The 27,348-nt window shown below is 31.8% G+C and overlaps 2 protein-coding genes across 6 annotated transcripts in view; one reads left to right on the top strand and one right to left on the bottom strand.

Moving 5' to 3' along the window:
• Window positions 1-21,190, bottom strand: part of LOC140445258 (uncharacterized) — an 81,994-nt gene extending 60,804 nt beyond the window's left edge. For 2 of the 5 annotated variants that reach the window (XM_072537176.1, XM_072537175.1), the window contains exon 1: window positions 21,007-21,144. The gene's annotated coding sequence lies outside the window, so the exon portion shown is untranslated. Of the gene's footprint in view, window positions 1-21,006 lie in introns of all 5 variants that reach the window. The other 3 variants (XR_011951377.1, XM_072537172.1, XM_072537171.1) reach the window with 3 other exon arrangements.
• The window catches only part of Ir8a (Ionotropic receptor 8a), a 72,062-nt gene continuing 58,708 nt past the window's right edge, over window positions 13,995-27,348 (top strand). Inside the window, exon 1 of the mRNA XM_072537169.1 lies at window positions 13,995-14,129. The gene's annotated coding sequence lies outside the window, so the exon portion shown is untranslated. The remainder of the gene's footprint in view (window positions 14,130-27,348) is intronic.

The raw sequence follows: 27,348 nt of genomic DNA, 5'->3' as shown, positions 1-27,348 counted from the left end.
CCAATTAAGCTTAAAAAATGAAACAATCTGCAAACTCTTTTGGATTACATACCTCTATACGAATATAAAACACGTGGGTGCAACGACAATAGATAAAAAAAAGGTCACACATCAGAAGAAGCAATAGAGCCGGGACCGAGTGCAGTTATTCCAGTTACAGAAGAAAATGAAAACAAAGACGATGTGATTAGTTCTGACTACGAATAATTTTTTGTTTTTGAAAATCTAGTTGTAGGTATATACTTCTACTGTATCTTAATGATACTTCCAAAAATGTTCTGTTTATTAATAAAAATGTTTTGAAACTTTACTTTTTGTTTTTATTTACTTTTCCTTACTTAAACCATATGAAAAAATGTTTTGCTGCAAAAACGGTATAAGTGCATCAAATTTTTGAAGTGAACTAAACCCTTTATCAAATATATTATTTTATTAATAAAAACATATTTTCGGTTTAGAATTGTTAAATTTTCTTTATTAAACTAGCGGGTTTTACAGAATTTTAAAAATGCAAATTACTTTGGAAGCTATATTCTCAAAACCAACTTAAACGTACTTATACCCTTTCTGCTCCAACTCCTTCAAATGTTAGATATCAATAAGATGTATCCGTTTTAACATTAATTTTATTTAACATATAAATCTGGCTCTTTTTGATTCTGTAACACTGACCCATAATGTTTATACCTATTAGGTATATAATCCATGGATTTATATTGTTATATCTATGGGAACAGGGTGGACTATTTGAGAAATAATATCTAAACTACATTTCAACAAGAGAGGATATTATTTTGAGTGATTTCAGTTTGACCCCTTTACCTCCTGTTTGCAGATTAGTGAAGATTTGCATTTATAATAAGCAGCCAGTGGCAAAAAAAGAAAGTATAAGTTTGTCAACAAGGAAAATAAGAAGATCTCTTGGCCTAACTGCTGCCCTATGGCCATATCATCATAGCACAAACATCACAGTCGAATAAGCACCATACGAGGAATATTTTTTTACTATTTGTTATTTTTATAGATATATGAGTTCTAAGGTAATGTTTGAAATCATCATCAACCTGTCTGCGTCCACTGCTGGACATAAGTCTTCCGCATTTCTTTCCATATGTCTCTCTGTCTTGTGCGGCTTGCATGTTTCAAATAATTGTTATATATTTCTTTACAATCTATCTCTACAAGCTCTACACCTCTAAAGTTTTTGTTTTCGTTGAAAATTGTTATTTTCTTGTTTTTCAACCGGAATAGTTGCAAACAATTAGTAAGTTCCCATTATGTATTATCATTTTTCTAAAAAATTGATTATTAATTCTTCTATTTAGAAAATATTGTATATTTTATTATTAAAAAAACAGTATTTATGAACCTATATCTAAAAAGTAAAACAGGAAAACACCTGCCAAACCATAAATCGATAGAAGAAATACTGACCGATAGAGAAAAAATATTTTAGAATCCTAAAAAAAAAATATTTTAGAATCCTAAACATAAAGTGCATTCATATAATATTCAGAAAATAATTTTTCAGTTTTTCTTAACGAATGAATTATTTTTTCAAAAAGAAACTTATTTTAAACTAAAAATGACACAAATAATTCGTTCCAAACACTATTCGATAGTTTCTTATATCTTTAAGGTAAAATAAACTAGTACATTAACCTTTGATTAATAGCGTACTTAGTGGCAAGTTAGGCTCGAATGCTCATTCAGGAGAGAATAAAAAGCATTAATCGTCCCATTCCGCAATGGTCAAGCAATTTTTTAATTGATTGTCGAGAAGTTTGGTTCAATGGCAGCTATTTTGTAAATTAATTAATTTCTTTTACAAGCTTTTTACTGGATTTAAAAGATTAACACTATAATAGTGACTGTTGTACAGTACAGTAATTTTAGTTGTTGAACAGTTTTCTTTTAAAAGTTCAGAAACATTTCAGAAAAAATGTGTCTTTGCTCTATGGATTGTTCCATGGACTGAAATAAGAAAGGAGAATAATGTAATAATACAATATTTCTAATATATATTTATTCAATTTAGTCAGTGGGTTCAAAATTATTTTTTTATGACAATTGTATCTATTACTTAAATGGGAATAAGCCACAATTAAAGGTTAAAGTAAGTTGATTGACGTTTTAATTTCTACTTCGGAAATCGTTCTCAAAATACAAACATTAGTAAATTAAACAAATTTTGTTTTTTTGTTACTTGATGAAAAATTCTTCTAATAATTTAATTTTATCTGACTCATTTATATTGACAATTCAAACATACATTATACATTTTAAAGTAGACGACTTTAAAATGATATTGCCAATATTGTTGAGGTGCGTTCCTGGGACGACTTTACTTGTAAGATAGTTCATTCGATTACATGAAATCAACTTTAACTTGAGAATATCCGTCAGAAAAAATCATAGCATGTAATTCGACTTTAAAAAGAGAAGCACATGCCATGATGACAGTAAAAATCTCCTGTTAGTGATTCCATAGTAAATTATGAGGGAAAATCAGGAAAAAACCAAATTCTGATTTTATATGTTTGTTATTTAAAAAACATAAATAATGTATCCTCTATATGTTACCGACTTACTAATACTGGTATTTTCCTTTTAATAACTTCCTCTTTTAATATGGGTAACCAGATCCTACTACATTCTGCCGAGGAATTTGCGACACAATTGGTCTCATTTAGCATAATTAGAGCCGCTTCTTTGATTTTTCTCTTTTTACCATCTGTTTCTTTTTGGACTATATTTGAATCATTCCATATAACCCTATGTTCATTATCCCATGCGTGTTTACATATTTGAAATCCATCAAATTCTCTATTTTTAATATAAGATTGATGTTCACTTATTCTAACATTTAATGGCCTTGATGTTTCACCTAAATAAAACTGATCGCATTCACAAGGGATTTTATAAATGCAATTCATTGTCCTTTCTTGTTCATTGTTAGGTTTGGTTTTAGACAAAATAGATCTCAATGTGTTTGTTGTTTTGAATGTTGTTGAAATGTTGAATTTATTTCCTATCCTTTTTTTTTCTGATAATCCTTTTATCTATGGTATTGTTATTTTCCTCGTATTATTCCTTGTGTATGCTGTAGAATCTCGTTCTAAATTGTTCTGATCTATTCGGTCGATTGTTGAAAATTCCTTATTTATAAACGATAAAGGATAATCATTTTTTAATAAAACAGATGTTAATAAACGTTTTTCCTCCAAGAACGAATTTTCGTTAGAACAAGTAACTTTAACTCTATCGTATAAGGATTTAATGATTCCTTTTTAATATTAATATTGTGATTTGATTTGAAATTGAAATATCTGTTGGTGTATGTTGGTTTTCCATACACCTAAGTCTCACACATGATCACCAACGTTTGATAATCGGACAGGGTACTGACAGAGGAAGAAGAAATTGTTTCATTCACAGAGTATTTTATAGATGCAGTTCTTTGATCTTTTTTGTGTGTTGTTGAGTTTGGATTTGGCCAGGATAGGTCTCAGTGGGTATGTTGATTGTTTTTAATGTTTTTGTGATGTACTTATTTCCTATCTTTTTCAATTTTTCTGATAAGGTCTTTACATAAAATAAAGTATTGTTGTCATTCTTGAATACCTTTGTGAGTGTTTCTACATTCATTGTGGTGTTTTCTTGTGTCCTTCCTTCAATCTTGTGAAATACCTTTTTTATAAATGACAATGGTTAGTCATCTTTTGTCAAAACCTTGGTTAGCTCGTTTTGTTTTTCTTCGTCAAATGTATTGTCATTGGAGCAAGTGTTTCCAACTCTATCACTTAATATTTTAATGATTCCTTGTTTCATGTTTACGTTGTGGTTTGAGTGGTAATTTAAATATCTGTTGGTGTGGGTTGGTTTTCTGTAAACTTTGGTTGCATGCCATGTGCCGTTTTGTATTATTAATTCATCCAGAAAAGGAAATGAACTGATGCTTTCTTGTTCCTTGGTGAATTTTATTGATTTTTCTTTGTTGTTAACGTTCATCGGAAAATTATCCGAGGATTCTGATCCATGAGGCCCAATGGAGAACACATCATCTACATATCTCCACCATATTGTAAGGTCTTTTTTGTATAAAGTGTTGTTCAAGATCCTCCATGGATATATCTGTTAATAAAGAAGATAAGGACGTGTACGATTGTTTAAGAAAACTAGTTAAAAAGTGAGTGCAAAGTATCAGTAGCTTTATAATAGCTAATACACACATTTTTGATTTTGTTGTCAATGTATCACCCCTTTCTAATTTGCCTCTTATGATTTTTAAAGTTTTCTCCAGTGGTGAATTGGTAAAAAGACTGATGATATCAAAACTGGCTAGCATATTGTTAAAATTATAATCTATTTCTGCTGGTTTTTGCAGAAATTGCTGTGTGTTTTTGATAAAAGATGTTGTGTTGTGTGCTAAGAGTTTTATTATGTCTAGGAGGGACTTTGACACTCTGCTGAAAGGAGAGCACATGATGCTGCAAATTAGTCTGCGGTACATTATCCACAACGTTCTCAAAAAATTTGACAGTGTGTAAATTTTTTTAATTTAATTTCAGCTGAGTACTTCCTGCATGTAACCTGCCATCTTCATATATTTGACTACCTTACAAATACCTCATTGAAGAGTGATTGTCAACACAAAACACAATTAAAATTATTAGAAGACCAACGCCTCTGTTATAAGAGTAAAAACTCTTTTAAAGTTGTAAAAAATCATATTTAAAAGGTGCTTTTTATACCAATGGCTGCCTCTTTACTGAAATTTGCTCTTGATATGCTTTTCTCCAGTTCCTTTTTACCCAGTACTCTATATTCTTTTCGTGTGCTGGTAGTACTTGACAGACTTTTTCAACTGCACTGATGTTGAGTTTAGGAACTGTCGGGCGTGTTACAGGATAATATCAGAGATAAACTAATAGGTACTAGATAATATAGAAATTGAGCAAATATTTGCTGAAAGCAAGCTAGTAACAGGAATCTAAGGAGTATTTCCAATATCTGATAGAACGGGAACTTGAAGAAGAAGAAGAATTAACAAAATTGTAGATTTTACACCTAAATGCCCGTGTTTGAAAGTTTAGCGATTTTGCAATTCTCAAATGTCAGTTCATGACATTTATATTATTATCGTTGTAAATATAAACGTTTTTTATAAACAAATTTTATTCAAAATTTATATGAAAATGGCAAAGAAATCAAACTTTTAGAACTCGTACTTTTCAATTTTTTTAAAGACTTTGCTGCCATTTGCATTAGGGATAATAGGGGAAGGTAAATTGTTTATATTTTAGCATGCTATTTATTTATTATTGTCAAAATGACTAATATAAAAATTTACCCGAATCTGTAATTTAACATGACCAGGGAGTAATGTGGGTATGTTGTTAATGAACAAGTTGTTGATTGTTGACTACAAAATTGTGACCATTTTACATAATATACAGAAATTTACAGAAATAATGGTTAAAACTATAAATACAACCTAAACTATATTTATATAATAAAGAAGCTGATGTTAAACTGTATCACCGAAACATGCTTATTCATTAAATAAATAAATATTTGACGTATTTTTCAATGTCATCTTGATTTTTTTCTTGTTTTTGTAAAATTGTTTTAGTTTATTCCAAATCGATTTTCATACTATTACCATAAATTAAATATCGCTGAATATGTATAGCTACATATATAAAAAAAATATTAACTAATTTATTCATTATGTGTCTAGTTATCGAAAGTTGTCATAACAAGAACGAGGCAACGAAATTATATTACGGTTATCAATGTAAATAACTTGTTGTATAATAACAACCTGGTTTTATATTAATAGTTTAATCAATATTTATAGTATAAATCATATTCAAAATAATAAAAAGTTGATTTTTAAGTAATATATTCTGAAAATAAATATGATTAAAATATATTGGCACCCAAGAAAGCAATTAATTTATTTCACGCTTCGGAAATCGTTTTCAACGTTTTTCAAAGTATTGTGAAATTTCGAACTTTATTGACTTGGAGAAAAAAAGAAGAATTGCTGATTCTTCTTCTTGATGTGGCTTACTTCTTACGAATGTTGGCGATCATCATGGCAATCTTTATCTTATCGCGGAAAAGCTGCACAGATGTTATATTGAACCAGATTCTGAGGTTCTTTAACCAAGGTGTTCTTCTTCTTCCTGGACCTTGTTTTCCAAATATTTTTCCTTGCAGGATAGCTTGAAGGAGAGTATATCTGGATTCATTTCGCATAAATATGTCCGAAGAATTGTAACTTTCGAGATTTGATGGTGGTCAGTACCTCTCGGTTCTTATTTATTCTGCTGTCGAGGTAGTTGTAGTGAGTCACTCTTTCTACCGGGGATTGGTTGACGTAGAGTTAACCTTCTGTTATCCTTTTTTTTTTGCTTATTATCATAAGCTTTGTCTTTTTAACGTTTATTTTTATTCAAGTAGACGGGACCAGTTTTCAAGCTACTCTCCGTCTTTTTTACAAACAGTTCCGTAAACTAGCCCAGTGAACTTATGCTATGTTATCATATTCTGTAGTTATATAGTCATCTACTGGTGTTATATATATATATATATATATATATATATATATATATATATATATATATAATCATAATTCTCAGGGTATTCTACCGATTATGGTGCAGCCTCTCTTACATAGCTAATATTCGCCATGTTGTACCGGCTTGTTTCCTATGTCATAGTCCCATCTTAAACTTTTACGTCTTGATCCCCTCTTGGGTACCACAGTGTAATTCTAGTGGCCATTGCCATTATTCTGTAGATTACATCAGTAGTCTTGGTTTTCTGTCTGATTAATTATATTCTGTTTCGATCTCTCTTTGTTATACCCAGCATGCATCGCTCCATTAGCCTTTGAGTGACTTTGAGTTTCACTATTATCTCTTGATATGATCCAGGGTACTGAATACACTTCTGAAGACAGCTTGCTCTCTTGGCTGCGCAGCATTTGTTAATCTGTTGTTGATGATCTTTGTGAATATATTATATATCATTTTTTCTACCTTTTTTAAGAATGAAAATTACATTTTCTTTATTCTAGTGATCTGGTATACATCTTAATCTTAGGTAGTTTGTAAATATGCCTGTCAAGACTTTCTAGATTTTTTGCCAGCGTATTTAAGCAGTACCACTAATATGCCGTCTATTCCAGCTGTTTTACTGCTTTTCATTTTTGTCGATTTTGGAGGATTTCTGGTACATTTTCCTGGTTACTGAGTCTTTTTTAAAGTGTTTTATGGGTTTTGTATTATTTCATTTCTGTCTGTAATTCTGGTGTTTTTTGTTTGTTAGAGTAAAGATTTGCTTCTTCCTAATTATTAATGCTTTTCTTGTTTTCTTTTATTTTTTTTTTGTTTTATAGTGCATTTTCCACCAGTCTTTCATTGTATTTTCTTTTCTTTTTAATACTTTTCCTTATTGTCTTATAAAGTTCTGTCTAATGGATTCTCTGTATGATGCTACTTACTTTCATTTCCCTTCTTTGTTTTAGCATTATTTTTTTTATCAGACAGTTTACTATGTTAATTTTGTTGTTGCGGGCCTTCAATTTGGTCATGTAATCTTTTATTAATTGTCTTTTGGTAGTGATCTGTGAATTTATTTATTATACTGACATCTTTTATTGCAACAATCTTGTTGGTTAGAAATCAATTTCGTTCTTAGTGGTTTCATTTGGTGCTATTCAAGTCCATTTTCTGTTTGATTTTTTCTTAAAGAATGTATTTGCAATAGACATGTTTTGGTAGTGTGCAAACTGAACCAGTATTTCTCCTCCTTTCATTTCTCTCACCGACTTTAAACTTAAAGTCGACAATAAATGACATTAAAGTCATGCAATAAAATTATTATTTCATGCTTCAGTTATATTACTGTAAAGTTCCTCTATTTCTTCGTCAGTGTGAGTAATCGTTGTGGCGTATATTTGTATAATTTGTATATTATATCTCTTTGATAGCTGTAAGGTTAAGGAAGCTACTCTATCCGCGGTACTAGTTATTTTTACTGCTCTTTGTTTCCAATTCTTGTTGATTAGGAATCCAATACCGCCTGTTTTCCCCGTTAATGTTCCTCGGTAGTAGAATGTATTTTCTACTGCTAATTCCAATAACTTTTCGTATTTCCGTCTTACTTCTGATTCCTATGACGTCGCATTTTATATTTTCAGTTTCTCTTTACAGTTCTACAAGTCTTGATTAATTTGATAGTGAACAGCAGTTATACGTCGCTATATAAAGCATTGTTGTTTTATTTGGGCAGCAGTTTAGGCTCTGCAGATTCTTAGCACCCTCTGCCCTCCTGGCTTGATCTCGAAAGGTTCCCAGTTCAGGGTCATTTAAGCCTACGGAGAATGGAGAAAGGACATAGACAAAGCACGGAACCAGCACTTGCACAGTGAATAGTGCTTTTCTTGGGCAAAACGTATTTTAGATATAAATCAAGCATTTAATTTTTACGTTTATTTTACTGCTGAAAAAGCCAATGGAGGCTCTTTGCGACCAGTTTAATCCGTACCTAAACGTGTATGTGATGCCTTGCGTATTAGTGAGGCAAAACTCAAGTCAGTTTTCAGAAACAAAAAAAATATCTATTTTCTGCGACTATCAAAGAATGTAGGCTCTCGCGACTTTTCTGGAATAATAATTTTATTCGGTATTAGACTTCTGTTTTTAAGTTTAAATATAGATTAATTTTTTGCATGACGTTTACATATTTTAAATTTCCTATGTTAACATCAAATAACTAACTTTTTTTTTATTTGCAGTTTTAATAAAGGACAAAGGCCAAGAGCAATTTGTGGAGAGATACAAAGAAGTGATAGCCTCGAATCCTCTACCAGTAAAAGTAGAGACGATCTTTCTTAACGTTGATGAATTGCAAAATGGTTCTATAAGTAAGTTCAAAAAAAGAAACAATAAGATTAATAGAAGGATCGGTGAAACAAAATTAATATAAAAAAACTTACAAAGAAGTAAAGACTTCTGATATGTATGGTATATTTTTATTATTGAAATTTCTAAAAATTTATTCAAAAGGATTAAAATTATCTTTATCAAAATGTTTTTGATTCAGTCAGACCATCATCAGTGAAACATCTTGAGAGTAGTTAAAATTAGCTACCAATCCAGGTATAAAATCCTTTAGATACATGAAAACCTTACTTTATTATATAATTGCGATAACACGAGGTCAATTTTGTAGGATATCGCTTTAAAGGAACATACATTTTCCCCACTCGAAAGAAGGTCAACTTCGTCCAACCAACGATTAGAACCAGTCAGGTTGGAATCCAGGAAAAATGTATGTTTTCTTAAAGTGATATTCTATAACATCGACTTCGAGTCATCACAATATTATAATATAATATCTTCTTCTTTGAGTACGGTGCGCAAATTACTATTTGCCGATATTGTTCTCGATCTTGCGTAGCATGTAACAATTCATCTGTTAATAAGCCAGTCGATTGATGAAAGTTCCGGAGCCGTGAACATTTCTTTCTACTATTTCCTCTTTTTCCTTGATCTTTCCGTTGAAACTGTAGTATCCAGTATCTGGTCCATCTCATTAGATGCCCCAGATATTCAGTTTTATTATCTTCGTCGAGTCACCTTTGCCTTAACCTATTCTATGTTTGAGATACGTTGATCCCATAATATTTTAAGCATTCTACGATATGACCACAATATCTCGAAGGCTTCTAATTTGTTTATCATATTAACCTTCATGATCCAGGATTTACATCCATACAGTAATACAGAATACGCATAACATTTTACAAACTTGATTCTTAGTTGTAAGTTCAGCTGAGAATTACTCGGAATAGATCTAAGTTTCATAAATGCTTCTCTTGCAATTTCTATACGAATTTTAATTTCTTTATCCGGATTTAGTGTCTCGTTTATCCAAAATCCTAGCCATTTAAAATGGTTAATATATTTGTAATCGGCTCATTGACAATTAGTTGCATAGGGCCAACATCTTATTTACTAACCACAAGTAACTTTGTCTTTGATGTATTTATGCCAAGTCCGTTATTGGAGCATTCTCTAGTGACTTGATCAATAAGGAATTGAAGATCTTCGATACTTTCAGCCATTATTGCTGTTTCATCTACATATCTAATGTTGTTAATACTTTCTTATCCAATTCGAACTCCACATTGTGATTCCAAGGCTTCGTTGAATATTATTTCCGAGTACACGTTAAACAAGGTTGGAGATAATACACAATCTTGCCTGACACCTCTTTGAATGGAAATTTTGTCTGTTTATTTGTCGTCTACCAGAATAGAAGCTTGTTGATTCCAATATAGATGTTATAAAAATCTCAGATCTCTATCGTATATCCCAATCATTTCTATATATTCAAACAGCCTATCATCTTGGACCCTCTCAAACGCCTTTTCCAAATCTATAGAACAGATGTAAATTAATTTCTGTACTTCCCATAATCTTTAAAGTAATGTTAGCATTAAGAACAAAGCTTCCCTTGTTTCCAAGACCTTTCTGAAGTTTTTTTATTATTGTTTCTTTACATTTCTGCTTATTTCCCTTAAGAATTATCTTGAAAGGCAGTTTGAGAGAGTCACTTATAAGACTAATTAGTATTTACATGATGATGTAATAAGTTTTTTTGACAGTGGAATAAATTTAGGCTCCAACCATATTTGTGGCATCATTTCAGTTTTGTATATGTAGTTATAAATGTTTTTTAGTTCTAAGACATACTTCCGCTTTTAAAATAGCAGCCTTCGTCTACTTTACAGTATTAAGTGATGGTCTCGTATCTAGGAAGAGATACGTATCTATTTATGTAATTAGTCCATTCTTCCTTTTTTTTGTTTAAGTTGAGAATTATTTTACCTTTCTCATGAAGTGAGGAGTTCGTTTTCTCTGAGTGTAGGTAATTTCTTTAAGTTTTTTGTGTATCTTAAACTCGTCATGTTTTCTTTGTATTTCTTCCATTTCACGACATGTTTGTTTCATCCAGGCCTCTTTTGCTCGCTTAATTTCGTATCTTATTTGTCAATATATTTCTCTATATCGAGTCTCGTCTTTAGTTTTCCACTTGCTTCTTTGTTGAATAAGGTGTAGTACAATCCTTTTTCTTTACTCGGTCTTTTTCTGGTTTAAAAACCGCGTTTGCTATGTTGACCATGGCGGAAATTTATTATATCTAGATTTTGGCCGAAATTTTTTTGGTCCAGATGTTTCTAGCTGTTTTTTAATCTCTTGATGTATCTTATTTCCGAACTCATCTGCTATTGCGGCATTTCTTAGGAATCGATAATATGGTTTTTTCTGAGTTGTCGGAGCTTTTATTTTTTTTTAGTTTTCGTTTGAATCCAGTACAGAGCAGATTATGGTTAGTTTCTGCGTCTGTTGGATATATTTTTGCAGATGTAATACTGTTTCTAAACCTTCTATTAATGAAAATGTAGTTAATTTAATTTTTGTCTACCTTTCCTTCTTGATCAGCTGGAGATCTCCAGGTAAATTGTCGTTTTTTAGGTTGCTGAAACAAAGTATTTGCTATAATGAATTTATCTTCTTGGCAGAACTGTATTAGTTTGTGTCCATTTTTATTCCTTTCTCCAAGTTCATACTTTCCGGTGATTATATCTTGTGTAATTTCGGGACCAACTTTTGACTTGAAGTCTTCCATAATAATAGTGGTTCATGTTTATTGTTCTCCGGAGAATTTTTGGCTGTAGAATTGCTCAATTTTTTTATCTGGTTTGTTGCTTCATCTGTAGCTGTTGGTGCATAGACTTGTATTATATTAATATTCAGTAATTTATTTTGCAGCTGTATCATCATAATGCGATCATTGAAAGGAACGAAATTTCGAATACAGTTATGAAAATCTTTTTTGACAATGATTGCGACTTCATTACATCTGGTTCTTTCTGCCTTTTCTATTTGGTATACAATGTAACCATTACTCACAAATATTTTTGACCCTGGCCATTTCGTTTCGCAGATACCTTTTGGGACAATGGCATCTGGCCATTTCTAGCTAAAAATTTTGTAATTTCCCATATTCAAGATTTTTGTTACGTATCACGTAGCTATCTAGTGGACTTGTAGGACACAGGGTTTTCGTGGGTTGACGACGTGGAATGCCACGTAATCTGGTTAAGATCTTTCCCCCTACTGGATCTTGAATTTCGAAGTAAATTATCAATAAAAGTATGCATATATGTATGTCCTTTTCTGTCATGGAAACGTACTAGAGATATTCACACGGATCTTTAATGTAGTGGTTGCTCCTGGCTTTCTTAATATTGATGCCGTGAACCATTTTTTGTTTTAATTAAAGCCTTTTACAACAATCCGTTGGTCAGTAAGTGGGTGATTGCTTATACCGGCAATCATTCGGTAAAAGGTACTTTATCCCTCTATAGTTCTTATAATCCTGAATGTCCCCTATATCTTTGTATATTGCTATCGTCACACTCTCTCCATGAATTGGGCATCCTTTATTCCTTATATGTCCTACTCTTCATTAGCCACAAAATATCAACCTTTTCTTTCCGAGAGCGTTCCAAACCTCCACAGCTATTCCATCACGTCCTACTGCCTTACCATTCTTCATCCTCGATAACTTCATCTCTCGCTACCTCTGGTATTATATTTTCATTTAGGATCCCACATTCTTTGTTTTTCTTCTGGTTTACTTCGTTTAGCAACTTTCTAAAGTACGCATACCATCTTTGCTTTATTTTAACATCAGTTCTTAATACTCTTCCATCAGCACTCTTAATCTACCGTAAGTGGGTAAGTCCTTTGATGACTTGTCCCTTGCTTTGGCAATGCTATATAACCTTTTCATTCCCTCGGGTGTTTCCAACTCTTTATACCGCTATGTAGACGATCTTTCCTTAGCAGTAGCTACAGAGCGCTTTGCTTTCCTCTTTGCTATCTTGTATATATCCTTATCTTCCTCTCTTTTAGACCTGTCTTTCTAGTCTCTTACGTCTCTCTAACCTTCTGGTGTACTTTATCGTTCCACCACCAAGTTTCTTTGTCTCTAGGAGACCTTTTACCAGATATTTTTCCTAGTACTTTCTCTCCCAACTTTACTGTTGGCTTCACACCAGTTATTTACCGTATCTCTTTTCTCAAGCTCTTTCAGCACTCTACTCTTAAAGTCAAATGCTTATCCTTCCACCACTTTACTTTCTGGTGTTCTATATGCTTTCCTTTCCACCTTACCTTTATCTCTGTATCCACTATACGCGGTCGGCGTTGACTTGCTACACACTTACGCTTTGTCACTTAACAGTTGGTAACCTCTTTTAGCTGACTTCTTCTACACAGCACAAAATCTATCTGACTTTCCTTCCCTCGCTACTATAGGTAATATATTGGTCTTCAGTCTACATAAACGTATTATTGACAACCAAATCCCATGCCACTGCAAAGTCAATCACACTATTTCCTTCATCATTTCTTATTCCCATCCCCAAACCTCTATGAACTCTTTCTACTCCCAGTCTTTCTTTATCAATATGTCCATTTAAATCACTTGCAATAAAATACTTTTCGTCTACAGGAATCTCGAATATCTCGCAATCAAGGGCCCTCCAAAATTCTTCCTTTTCCTGTTTTTCACACCTTGTATATGGGGCATAGGCACATATATGATGTTCAGGTTGGTATTGCCTGTATTCAGTTGAACACTCAGTATTCTATCACTAACATATGAAATCCTACTAACACTTAAAAAATATTAAGAATGAATAAATTAGAAGAAGACTACACAAAATTTTGTATTAATGCTTTCTTTCAACGATAGGTTCAGTAGTATGCAAGTAATAATTAAACGAAAGATCATTAGAGTAAAATTTGATGCAACATTATTCAATGTTTCAGTATGTAATGTCCTTTCACGAGGAGGAAATTTGGTCGTAGATATCAGTTGGTCCGAAAATGAACAAGCCAAAAAGACATTTGCTGATTCTGGAGTTCCGTATACAAAAATAGATGTCTCGATCAAACCATTTTTAGACCTGCTGGACCAATATCTTACCCTAAGAAATTCTTCAGACGTAACTATTATTTTTGAGGATTCATCATGTAAGTAACTCAACCATATTGTATTTAAAATGGTTAAGTATTATTCATTATTAAGTTTAAGTTTAAAGTAATCGTCTGACACATCTTCTTCTTCAAGTTCCGCTCCTATCGCAGATTGGAAATCATTCTGGCAATTATAATTTTGTTGGTTACGCTCCTGAATAGTTCAATTGAACGGCATCCAAACCATTCATGGAGATTGCGTAGCCACGAGATTTTACATCTTCCTAAGCTTCTTCTGCCTTTGATTTTACCCTGCATTATATTCCTTAGTAGTTTGTATTTTTCACCTATCATGATGTGCCCCAAGTATTCCAATTTCCTGAATTTTATGGAATTTAAAACTTCGCATTGTTTTCCTAGTTGTTCGAGAACTTGTTCGTTTGTTTTGCGATCCAACCATGATATTTTCAAAATACGTCGGTAACACCACATTTCGAATGCTTCTAGGTTTTTAATGTTGGATTTTTTAAGTGTCCAAGCTTCAACCCCATACAAAAAGGTAGAGAAAATATAACGATTAATAATATCGAAGCATTCTTATTAGGAGCGATATATTGATACCGCGATTACAAAAAAGTTGTCTCATTCTATTAAAAGTTGACCGTCCAATTTCAAAGCGGCATCTAACTTCTTTTGTCTGATCAGTATTTACTGTGATCCACGCTCCAAGGTATTTGTACAAAGATATTTGTTCAATTTCTGTCCAATCTATACATCTAATTGTACAGTAAACGTGAGTTTATTTCAAAAAACGAAAAGAAAAAACGAAAAGAATAAAGACTAAAACTTACAATTTGTTGTAGTGTAACTTTCGGGCTCAACAAAATTCAGTCCATAATATTTACCACTGAATTTGTTAAAGTGTTATTCGACGTAGTTAATGTAATTTTAATAATTAAAAAATGTCGTTTACCTCAATTCTAGTATCATATTTCTTGTTTATATATAAAAATTTATCGTAGCATATGGCTCGAAGAGGCATTGACTCTTTGATTGCCATAAAATGTGCAATATTCAATAATAATTAGTGTAAAATTAAGTTCCTTCTGTAGTAATTAGATATAATAACGAAAATTCCAGTATACACTTAAAAAAATATTTTATAGGGAGTAACAATTACTGTTTATTTGTTTTTAGTTTTCAAATACAAATCTTCACAAATAAAGCAGGAAAGAGTGGTGAAAATTTAATCACTCATAATAATATAATTTCCTGTCGAAATCTACTTAAGGCATTTAAGACGGCATTTAAGATCTAAGATCCCAAAACTATGGTGGTATTTGTAGCAGTATTAAAACCAAAAAAGGATCCAGAGGACCCAAAAAGCTATTCTATTTGTCCCATCTCTCTTCTGTATCAACAGTCAAGATGAACGAAAGATTGATATTTAATAGAATCAATCTACACATAGAAGAAAACCTTATAGGAAAACAGACAGGCTTTGAACCAGGAGGGTCATATACTAGCCAAATTCTTAATCTTACCCAGTACATCGAAGACGGATATTAAAAGGGATTAAGACTGGAGTCGTATTCATTGATCTAACGGCTGCATATGATACTGTTAATCATCGAATACTTCTAAATAAAATGTAGAAAATAACAAAAAGCTTCAAAATAGTTGAAGTCCTCCGATTAATTCAGACTAACCGAAATTTTCATGTTGAGTTCCACGGGAAAACAAGTAGATGGTTTGCCCAAAACAACGAAGTACCACAAAGATGATTACTCTTCAATAAAAACACTTATGACTAAAGCTCGGATTATAGTCAAAATATTTTTAATTTAAATGGTTTGATTATATAGATTTCTAGGAAAATGTACCTGATCAAGATTTAAGGCTTAACTATTGAAAAATCCTTAAACTTTTTCCCTTGTTTATAAACAGTTATTAGTTATACAGTAGGTTACTGTTTTAGTTTAGTTTTGTTCCTTATGTTGAAAAGCAAAGAACACACATTTTAAAAATATTTAGAATTTGTTTAGAAATAACTTCTAAGTAAAATGTATAGATCGGACCATAATTATTAATTAATTTTTTCTGAAACGAGATGGAGCATTTTGTAAATCGTGCGGCAAATCGGCAAATCAAAGTTTTATTTTTCCCTCTCTTTCTCATCTCATAACTAAATTTCAAAGTGAGGTTAAAATCTAATCATTGTTATTTTTTAAATTCTTAATTTTCAAGTAGTAAAAACTACTTTATTAACCAGCCATATGAAACCCCACCTAATGAATGTAATTTGGAAAAATTAAATTAAAAGTTAGACTAAATATCTCTGCGGGATAGTTTAAGCAGTTCAGAAAATGAAGAAACACACATTAAAATTTGATTAATTCCAGATAATGATTACATCCAAGATTCCTCGGTATAAAGTTAATCACCCTAGTTTTAAGTTCTTTTTGGAAAAAGATTTAATAAATTCTTACCAAAAGAGAGTACACTGAGAAAACAAACTAGGGAAAAATGCTTTGTGAAATGTATGTCAAAAATTAAGCGAAATAAAACGACGGATGTATGTGGTATATATCTAATTTAGTGATTGGTAATTTTAAGTGTATTTAAAGAATTTGATAAACAAAACAATTTAACTATAAGTAGATTTACACAAGATAGTTTAACAAAACTGTCTTTACCCAACCCTATACCAGTTTTAATGTTTTCAGATGCTGCTGCATATAATATGTTAAAAGCTGCTGTTAATTTAAAAATTAACTTCATATTTTGCGCTTTTGTAGCCCACGCATATAGAATTGCAGAAGAAATAAGAAATCTGTTTCTGTTGATGAATGATTTTATAAATTTTATAAAAAAAATTTCTGTAAAAGCTTCGTTGAATGCGCAGATTTATAAAACAAGATTTTTGAGAGCAAAGCAAAGACAAAGCATTTGTTTTAATTTGAACACTGCAGTGAAATATAATTTGTAATTTTAGAATTTGATGATGTTATTTCCGAAGCCAAAAAAATATTAAACAATCCGAAATTGCACCGCGTTATGCATAACTCGACTATAGTTCATCCCAAACCCTTCTTTCAGTGCGTCATAGTTGATCGAATTCTCTCTAACACATTAAGCTAGAAGTGACAGAAAAAAACGTGAGTCTGTGATTATTATACATAGAACTCAGAAAATTATTTATCGTAAAGCTAAATTCTGCTTACGGATGTATAATTGGTTGGAGTTTAGAATACGCTAAATAAATATCCAATCAATGATGCGCATAAATATAATTTGACGCAGATTGTCTCGATCGTGACAGTACTTTCACAATGTCAACTGATAAAATGATAACTGTCATTCCAGGTTAGTATTATCAGACATTTTACAGTGAAAATTTAATTTTGTATTTATTGTTATAAAAATATTTTAAATATGCCGAGATATATCGAGAAAGAACAAAGACTAATATTAAAATTAATAAATTATTTTCAATTAGAAAAAGACAGATTACGATCCTGCAACTGTCAAATTTAACTAAAATGTCAAGCAATAATTCTCGACATTCTTAAAATCCTATATGACGTCAAAATTAGTGACGCACTGAAAGAAGGGTTTGGGACAGACTGTAAGCGCCAAATCAAGTTTATTGAAATAATCCTGCCATCTATCACGTAATGACGTTACCTATTTGGGAAAAAATCACCAAAGCCTAGAAAATTTTAGAAAATATTGTACTTTGTACAATATTGTACATTGTACAATATTGTATTGTATACAAAGTATTGTACTTAGCTAAAAGCCAAATCGACTAAACATTTTTGTGTGTAAACATTTGACAATACCCGACCATAGATAAATAATATAATATTAGATACCCGACTAAGCGACTTATATTTAGCACAATAAGATTGCCTTATGCAAAAACGGAAATCGGCGGCATTTTGACGGCATTGTTGACGTTTTGTTAACTTTTTTAATTCAGTTCAGTCTATTGAGCAATATTAAAAGTGTAAATATGTTGCAAAGGACTGCTCTAATTTTAAATCGAGCTCGAGAAATAACTAATAAGGAGAAGGTAAGTTATTTTGTATTGTTAAAATTACCAGACATTATTTTTAAGGTATAAATTAGAAACTTAAATTTTTACAGTAGTTTTGTTTATCTTTATTTACTTTATTTATAGGAAGAAGGTATTTGTCAAGAAACAACTTCGTTTAAGACTTATACCAACTTAGAACCGTTACAAGAAGTAGATTTTAACTCAGCAACAAATATTAGTGAGGTATATTATTACAAGTTTTAATTTTTAAATATGTTTTGCTAATTTTTACTTATTGTTATTTATAGGAAGAAAGAACTCATAAAGCAGCTGTTTTCCCAAAGATTTACAGCGATTTACAACCGGTTCGGGAAGTGGAATTTAATCTAAAATTACCAGACATAATTTTTAAGGCATAAAAAACTTAAATAAACAGCAGATTTCTAAGTTTTCATTTACTTTATTTGTATGAAGAAAATAATTCGGGTGGATATTTAAACAATGAAAATCAAATAGGTGACATAAGAGTAATGGATGATAATTAAAATATCAAGAAGAAGACAGACAGTTGGGTCGGCAAGAATATCATCATGATTTAAATTTGATCAACAGAGATATTAATGAAGATAACAATATAGTAGAGATAGGGCAATCTGATAAAGAAGAAAATGATGGGGAAAAGAATGCCGTAAAATCTAAAGAAAAAAATATCAAGGCCGTCCAAACAACGGAAGAAAAAGAAATTTCCCTAGTCAGAACAGAGAAATCCGCAAAAAACAATGCATTCAAAATAAATCATACTTCACACAAAAATCAAACAACAACAAAAAATGATATTTTCGAATGATTTTAATAGAAAATTCAACATTTCAGGTAAGACACCATAGACGGACATGTGTTCGACATGTCTTTCACTCATTGAAAAAATCTCAAAGAAAACGACACCATAGGTGAAGCAATTCCTTATGGCTGCTAAAAGAATTCACAAGCTTAGATCAAAAGGCTTTTTTGCATTATTGAAGGAATCTAAGCCTGAATTATTGACTTTATCCTTCGACTTGCAAAAAAACTTCCGCTGCCTAAATTCCCGGATCAAGCAGCGTACAACAGCAGACGTCACAGGATGAGTGTGGCAAGGGCTCTAATCAAGTGGCTTCGGCAATATATCATAGGCTGTCTAATACTGATTTAAAAGATATTATTGTCGTAAGATTAATGTATAACGGATGTGGAGGCCAGAATAAGAACCAAATAATTTTATCCGATCGATTTCAAGTCTTACGATTGGAACACCGAAGCATTGTCTACATTCAAAGCATTGCAGAGTTGGCACTTTCAGATATCGAAAATAAAAAGGATTTTTTTTTTGACAAGATCAAGAACAAAATAACGTTGTATTTGTTAAGGGGACGAAAGCTGCAACTCAAGCATCGGTGTATTTTAAAAAAGGAAGATCGACCATTAACATAAATCCAAATGGAATAGGAGTCGGGAACTTTGCCAACATTAGCAAAGAGAAATTGAAGGACGTAAGGAAGCTACTGGAAACTGGCTTATTTCAAATAAGTATTTTAATGTTTTAAGTTTTAAGTTTAACAACCTCCGATGCAATTGACAAGAAACAACCGAAAAATAGAAGAAGTGGAGACATACACATACCTTGGAACCACAGTCAACACAAAATGGGACCAGTCAACAGAAATAAGATCACGAATTGAAAAAGCGCGAAACGCGTTCAACAATATGAAAAAGTGGTTCACAAGCAAAATCTCAATGGAACTAAAATTAAGACTGATCAAGTGTTATGTCTTCCCGGTCTTGTTCTATGGAGCAGAGGCATGGACCACACCACAACGGAAGCCACCCTGAAGAAACTAGAATCCTTTGAGCTGTGGATATATCGCCGTATTCTTCGGATATCCTGGACAGACCACATCACTAACGTGGAAGTAATGCAGAGAATAGGCAAAAGCAAAGAAATAATCTTCACCGTAAAGAAACGGAAGCTTGAGTACTTCGGACATGTCATGAGGCATACTAAGTACCGTCTGCTACAGTTAATAGTCCAAGGAAGAATCGACAGTAGGAGGGGACCGGGAAGAAGACGACACTCATGGATGCATAACCTGCGACAATGGTTCGGACTAACATCGACCGAACTGTTCAGAGGTGCCGTAAACAAAGTCAAAATAGCCTTGTTAATAGCCAACGTCCTAAACGGATAGGGCAAAGGAAGAAGAATGTTTTAAGTACTGGTATTAAACATTTGTATCTTTACTACAAAATAATAAATCTCCTGTTCTGTTCATTTCAAAATAGCCAATCTTCACTTATCAGTTGCAAAGTAGCCAATCTCCAAATATGTTTCTATAATTATTATAAGAGAACTTTAATAACAACTAAGAAACTAGCAACGAAAAACGAATTTTAAGCGATTAAAGTTTATGGATAACGAATTTTGTGGCTCCAGGTTTTACAAATATATTCACGGTGAAAAATTATAATTCACGGCAATTTTGACAGGGTGAAGATTGGTTGTTTTGCAAATAGAGGTCTCAAATAAACTACCATTGCATTCCCCTATTAGATTATATTTCTGTTCATAAACGACTTCAATCTAGAAGAGCATTCATTGACATAATCGAGCCATGAACCGACAATGCAAAAGCTGTGAGATTAGTGGCGGTTTCCCCATTGGTTCACTTGTGCAGTGAACATCCAATAAAATTTCATTCAAATAGTTTTTTTTATCTCATAAATATCATAGTATCATTAAAATATAACTTTATTTATTAGTGAAATTTATTTGTACCTGTTAGATAAAGACAGTTTATTTTATTAAAAACAAAAAATATTACTATCTTTTTAAATAAATGATCAAAAGTTACATACCTGTATTATATCTACTAGTTCTTCTTTATCGCGACGGTACTCCCTACTTTAATAAACAATTTCCCATATCATTTAAATAACAAACTTACAAACTATTGTATATAACTTTAGGCAGTCAACTTCTAAATAACAGACAATAATATTAGTAAATAAATTTAAATGCTTAAAAAATAATTTTATTTATCTTATCGAGTCATATTCATTGGAAGTAGAGGTGGGGATAAATAACTATAACTTGTAACAATAAAACGACACCTCAATTGGGTAACTGTTAAAACGATACTGAGATGCCAATTTTATTATAAGACTTCGACTAGCTTCTTCTCAGGTGTACAAATTGTACAATGAGAAATTTGGAACGGACAAACAAAAGATTACATTAAACAATCATGTTTATTAAAAATTAAAAAAACAACAAAACGAATGCACTGATTGAGCAACGATGCAGAATTAATCACCACTATACAAACAAGGAAACTGGAATACCTACGCCACCTAATGAGAGGACCATAATATGCAATTTTGAAACTCATAATACAGGGAAAAATTCAAGAAAGAAAATGTGTTGGCCGGAGGCAGAATGCTTGGTTGAAGAATCTACGTGATTGGTGTTAATGCACATCTATTGATTTGTTTAGAGCAACAAGTTTAAAAATAAAAATAGCTATTATGATTGCCACCCTCTGTAGGGAGACGGCACTCTAAGAAGAGGAAGGTTGCGGATTAGGTTCAATGGCATTTTGGTTATCAATGTTGCTTTCATTCGAAAAATGGGCATCCGTAATAGCACTGTCAAAATGATTGCACTGCCAAGTGTTAAAATGTGCTTTAAGTTGCACTTCGAGTTTGCTCTTTGAGCTTTAAGTGTTAATATTTATGTAATATGCTTACTAGACAGGGATGATGATACTATGCCCCGTTTTGGTTTATTACTAAATAGGGCTTCCTACGGAGTGTTTGGCTAAGGCAAGGGTTTCCGTGTACTATCTTAAAATATTTCCACATGAAGCATAGTCAAGTATGACTCTAGTACTCCGAACTTCGTACCTATATCTATACTAAGCGGTTCCTATAAACTTTTGGAGAAACTTATTTTGATTTAGAGAGATTTATAACAGAATCGTTGGCAGTATCTTGCAGAGACGACCTGTAGAGCAAGCTGGTTTTAGCCCCAATGGATCTGTTGCTATTAGGTATTAGCACAAACAACTTAGAATCACCTCAAACATCTTTGTTGTTTGTTGACCTAACAGCAGCTTATTACAGTGGGGAGAAAAGGTCTCAGAGTACTCACGTTAACTTCCATTTAGCTTTATTTTATAATATTTATGTCTACTCGTCAGAGATTTAACATCTAAAAGGCATACTAACGAGCTTAATTTTGCTTAGAATGTCATTTTTGGGGAAAAAAGCAAAAAATCGATTTACGAAGAATCGGTACACCGTAAAAAAATGTTTCAAATAAAAAATGTGGCTGAGATAATTTTGAACAAAAATGTTCTGTTGTGTATTTGTATAAAAGGAACCGATCTCCCAGAAACAACGCTTGAAGCGACCGGCGATTTTGAATGTCGTTACTCGCCCGAAATCAATTTTTAATAAAATTTGTATTAACTCGACGGTAAAAATTAGATGTCTTTTAATCAGATTGATGTGATTGAAACTCAAAATGAGTTTTAAAAGCGAAGAGGGCAACTTTCTTATGCAATTTTTGTATTTGGTCGTCAATAAAGTCGGTTTTTATAAAGGTGGAAAATATAATATTTTATTTATTTATAAATTTATATTTCTCTTGAGATCAATACAATTGATCACTATCATTAAATGGTCACTATGGAAATTCCATTGTTGATGCCTGCTCTTCAAAACTTATAGCACGAAATTTCGATTTTGAGTTATGGCAACAAATTTGAAATATGCCTAAAAAACACAGAATTTAAACTTTTACTTAACAAACGATCGCACGTCACGGAAATGCCTCTGCGAATATGGTATTAGATGGAGTTTGTAGCTGATATTATAGTTGAGTTTCGCAAAACGTACTTGTCTAAGTGAAAGTTTAAATTTAGCGTTTTTATGACATATTTTAAATGCCTCACATTTTTTACCAAAATTCAAAACCATAATTATATGCTATAAGTTTTAAATACTAGGCTCCAACAATAGAATTTTTATCGTAACCGGTCAATGAAAGTGATGAATTTTATTGATCCCATAAGAATTATAAAAAATGTATAAATCGTGCAACGTTTACTTATTTAATACCTTTATAAAAACTGACTTCATTTGCAGCAAAATTCAAAAATGGCATATAAAATCTACACTCTTCTCCTTTAAAACGCATTTTAATGTTTGTCTATAGACTATTATCAAAAGATATCAAATTTTTACCGTGGAGTTGATACAAATTTTAATTAAAATTGATTTTGCCCTCGTACCTGTCATTCAAAATCGCTGGTAACTTCAGGCATTGTTTCTGAGAGAACCGTTTATTCTACACAAAAAGTGCTAATGAACATTTAAATTTAAAACTATCTTAGCTACATTTTTTATTTGAAACATTTTTTTCTACGGCGTTCAGATTCTTAATAAATCGATGTTTTCCATTTCCTCCCCCTACGGGGAGGGTTTTAGGGGAAAGCTAGGGAGTAGGAGTGGAAAACTTTTTTGAATAATTTTTTTTGATCCCAAAATTAACATTTTCAGTAAAATTGAGTTTGTTCGTATTATTTTTAGAGGTTCAGTGTCATTTTCGCCTCTGATGACTGGAGTATGTGTATTTTCTATATTGTTTTGATGTTTATTAAAACTTCCTACACATATCGTTTTTGTTATCGCTTTATATTATAAAGTACTTTTTTAAAGTGAATACATATTAAGTTACTATATAATTAATTTGGAGGTTGCCCCGTGTACTTTCAACACTTTTCAATATGTATGTTGCAATTATTTGCGATATTATTAAAATTCTCTAGTTAAAAAAACATTTTTAAAGAAAATTATAACAAAGAACACATAAATGCTTTTATGACATACTAGTTTATTATTGCGTTTTTATTACTTAGTTACCAACTACGTAATAGTGTACTTTATACCCTCGCGGGCATAAAGTGTACTTTATGGCCCGCACGGGCGTAAAGATACAAACAAAAAGATAACTTATTAGAAACATCTTTATTTAACAACATTTCAAAACATTTAGAATTCACATAAAACTGGCAATTCTGAAAGGATCCGGTGATATTTAGATTACATTAGGATCTCAAAAATATCTTGCATTTTCAAGGTTTCAGTTTGACAACATTTCCGTAGCGTAACAACACGGACGATAGAATGTCTACTAGTAAATATATTGTCAAAATGAAATCGAATTTTCGGATTTTTTAGAAAATATTTAGTTGTAGATGCAATATAGTTTGTATTTACCGCGGATATTAATAGATGTATATGCTCTCGGGCGACTTACAAACCCTCGGGCCAAAGGCCCTCGGATTTGTAACATCGTCGCCCTCTGGGCATAAACATCTATTTAATATCCTTGGTACATAAATAACTATTAAGGCTGTATAGTATCTTGTTAAATTATATACAATCACATCTCTTTTTTATTTAGTTTATTATATTCATTGTTTTCGACTAATATGAAATATTACTTCAGGGCTAAATAAAGTTTATTCATTTTGCAAATTCCCATCTGTAAACATAAGCACGTGTATAGTGCATATTCGCCCTCTCGTTCTTTAAGAGGCTATTAAATATAATTTATTGCCTTAAGCCAGACGGATTCTCATGTTACAGATCTAAACTTACTGGTCTGTTTAAATTCAAATTGTAGCGTGTTGCTTTTTTATTCAAAATGTTTACTTTGTTATATATCTCTCAGTAATATTTTATTTTAGCACATTTTCCTTCAATGGAACATTAAATTTTGCTCACAATGATTAAATTTCAAGAAATTCTTACACTAATAGTTTCAAAAGTAAATATTTTTAAAAATCATATAATATACCTCAGTACGACCCTGTTTGGCTTTCACGTGCGTTTGTTGACAGATGGGAATTTGTAAAACGAATGTATTTTAATACAATGACCATTTTAGAATGACCGCGACGTAATGAAATATTTTCTACTTAAACACGGTCAGCAAATCGGAGTGACCTACAAATTCATCCATTCATTCTATGGCTCGAAAGTTCAATTCGAGTCATTACCTCACTCACAAACCTCTCCATTCGTTATTATCTGACCAAGTAGACTTCCTCTCCCTCTATTCCCCTGCATTATTGCATGCAACAGTTTTTTTGAGCCTTTTTTCTTCCTTCCCAAATACATAGCCTGTCAATTGAAAACGTTGCATTTACGGCTCTGTACTGGTTCGTATTTGCGAAAACGGCTCATTTATAGGACCTACCTAGTATTTGTCTCAGTATCCACAATAAAATTTTTCACTCTAATAACAATACAAACAGCGTAGGTCAAGCGTCTTCCATAACCGCCTCTATCAAGTGCATTCAGAACGCTAACCGTGGTAGTGTGTATCTCATCCCAATGAATTTTATAACGTGAGTAACAAAAAAATTTTACTTTATATAACTGTTCCTTTTTGATAACTATATTATATAATCGTGCTATTAGCACATATTTTTGAATATTATTCTATTTGGGACATTATTCAATAGAGTATAACTGATTAACAAAAATAAATAGGTTTCATTTCTAACCTTAAATAATTATGTGTCTAATGTCCAACAATGAACCAAAGTCAAGTAGTACACAGTGAACCATGGTTCACTGTGTAAATAGCAAGGAATTTATACCACCAGCAGAATTCCGCCCACATTTAAAAGCTCGACCAAGGAAAACTGTAGGCAAAATAGAAAAAAGGATAAAAGTATTATAGCAACAGACACTCCAGAAAAATAAGAGATTAAAAGAGAAAAAATGAAAAAATAGAAACAAAGAAATGTAACAAAAAAGGAAAAAAAGTAGTGAGAAAAGTGTTATAAGACGCTTCCGAGTCCGAATCTGATGGCTCTATGATCTTGGAAAGTGATGATGTTATGTCAGACGAAATTTCAGATGAGGACAATATGCAAAGCACTATAGAAGGGTTGGGACGTCTTATGAGGGATCCTGTTGAGGGAGAGTTTGTTTTGGTACAATTTCAGGGAAAAAAGGATATAATTTACTACATTGCAAAAATGTTTACAATCTATGATACAGATTGCCACGTTAGTTTCTTGAGAAAGGAGAGTTCATCACAATATTGTTTCATTTTGCCTGATATTCCTGATATTATATCTACCGTTTTGAAATGTGACTTGAAAATGATATTACCAAAACCTTTGGATCATCCTAGCACCTCAAGCAGCAAGACTACTTTTTATTCTTTTAAAATAGACTTTACAGATCTCAATATTCGGTAATGGGTAACTACGCTTTTTTTTTTAATGATAACTAAAATATTTCTTATTTTGTTCATATTAGATCCAAAATGTAGTAGTAGTTAGGTTAAATAATTTTATTTGGTTTTGTTAATAATATGTTTAACATCGAAATATATTCCAAATTGTTTGTAAATTTACGAGAAATATCTTTTTGTTTACATATTTGTTTTATTTAGGTATACGATTCACTGTGTACTGGCGAGTGGTTCACTGTGTCCACAACATAGTGCACAGTGAACCATTCCTATTACGTAAATAGTATCTTATATACATAAAAATAATTGTCAAGTAGTAAAATCATAATACAGATAAAGGATTAATATGTTATCTTTCTGTTAAATAAGTTTTCTGAAATTTTAAAATTAACATAAACTAGCACTAAACATCTATACAAAAAGTGGTTCACTGTAGGACAGTTTACCCTACCTTATTTTTTCAGATGTAGTTTACAAATTTTGGGTCAATATTCCCTTTATTCGGCAAAATAGTAATAGGGAGTTTAACTTCCTGAAAATTTTGGTTTCGGGGTAATTTTTGGACGTAAAACACGAATGGAAAGTTAATTTTTCGATATCGTTATTGAGTCAGCCACAAATGGAAATGGAGAATGCCGGCCATACTTCCGGTATATCGTTCTAGAGGGAAAAATAAACTAGTGCTTTTTTGTTGCTTATTTAAACATTTAAATTTTTATTAATATAAACTTGATTAAAAAAATTAACAGGTAAATACTAATAAACAAAATACATTAACGACGGACGTGGTTGAAATGGATGAAATCCATTCAGGAACATAATCTACTCCATCGTAACGTACCTCTTCAACAGGTACTTTATACCAACTTTATTACTATTAGTAGTGAGCGGTGAATATAAAGGTCGACCAATGTGTCCTT

Source organism: Diabrotica undecimpunctata, chromosome 7 (genome assembly GCF_040954645.1).
Source record: "Diabrotica undecimpunctata isolate CICGRU chromosome 7, icDiaUnde3, whole genome shotgun sequence".
In the NCBI taxonomy this organism is placed as follows: Eukaryota; Metazoa; Arthropoda; class Insecta; order Coleoptera; family Chrysomelidae; genus Diabrotica; species Diabrotica undecimpunctata.
The sequence above is the reverse complement of the archived record's forward strand: the minus strand, read 5'-3'. Positions and strand labels throughout refer to the sequence as shown.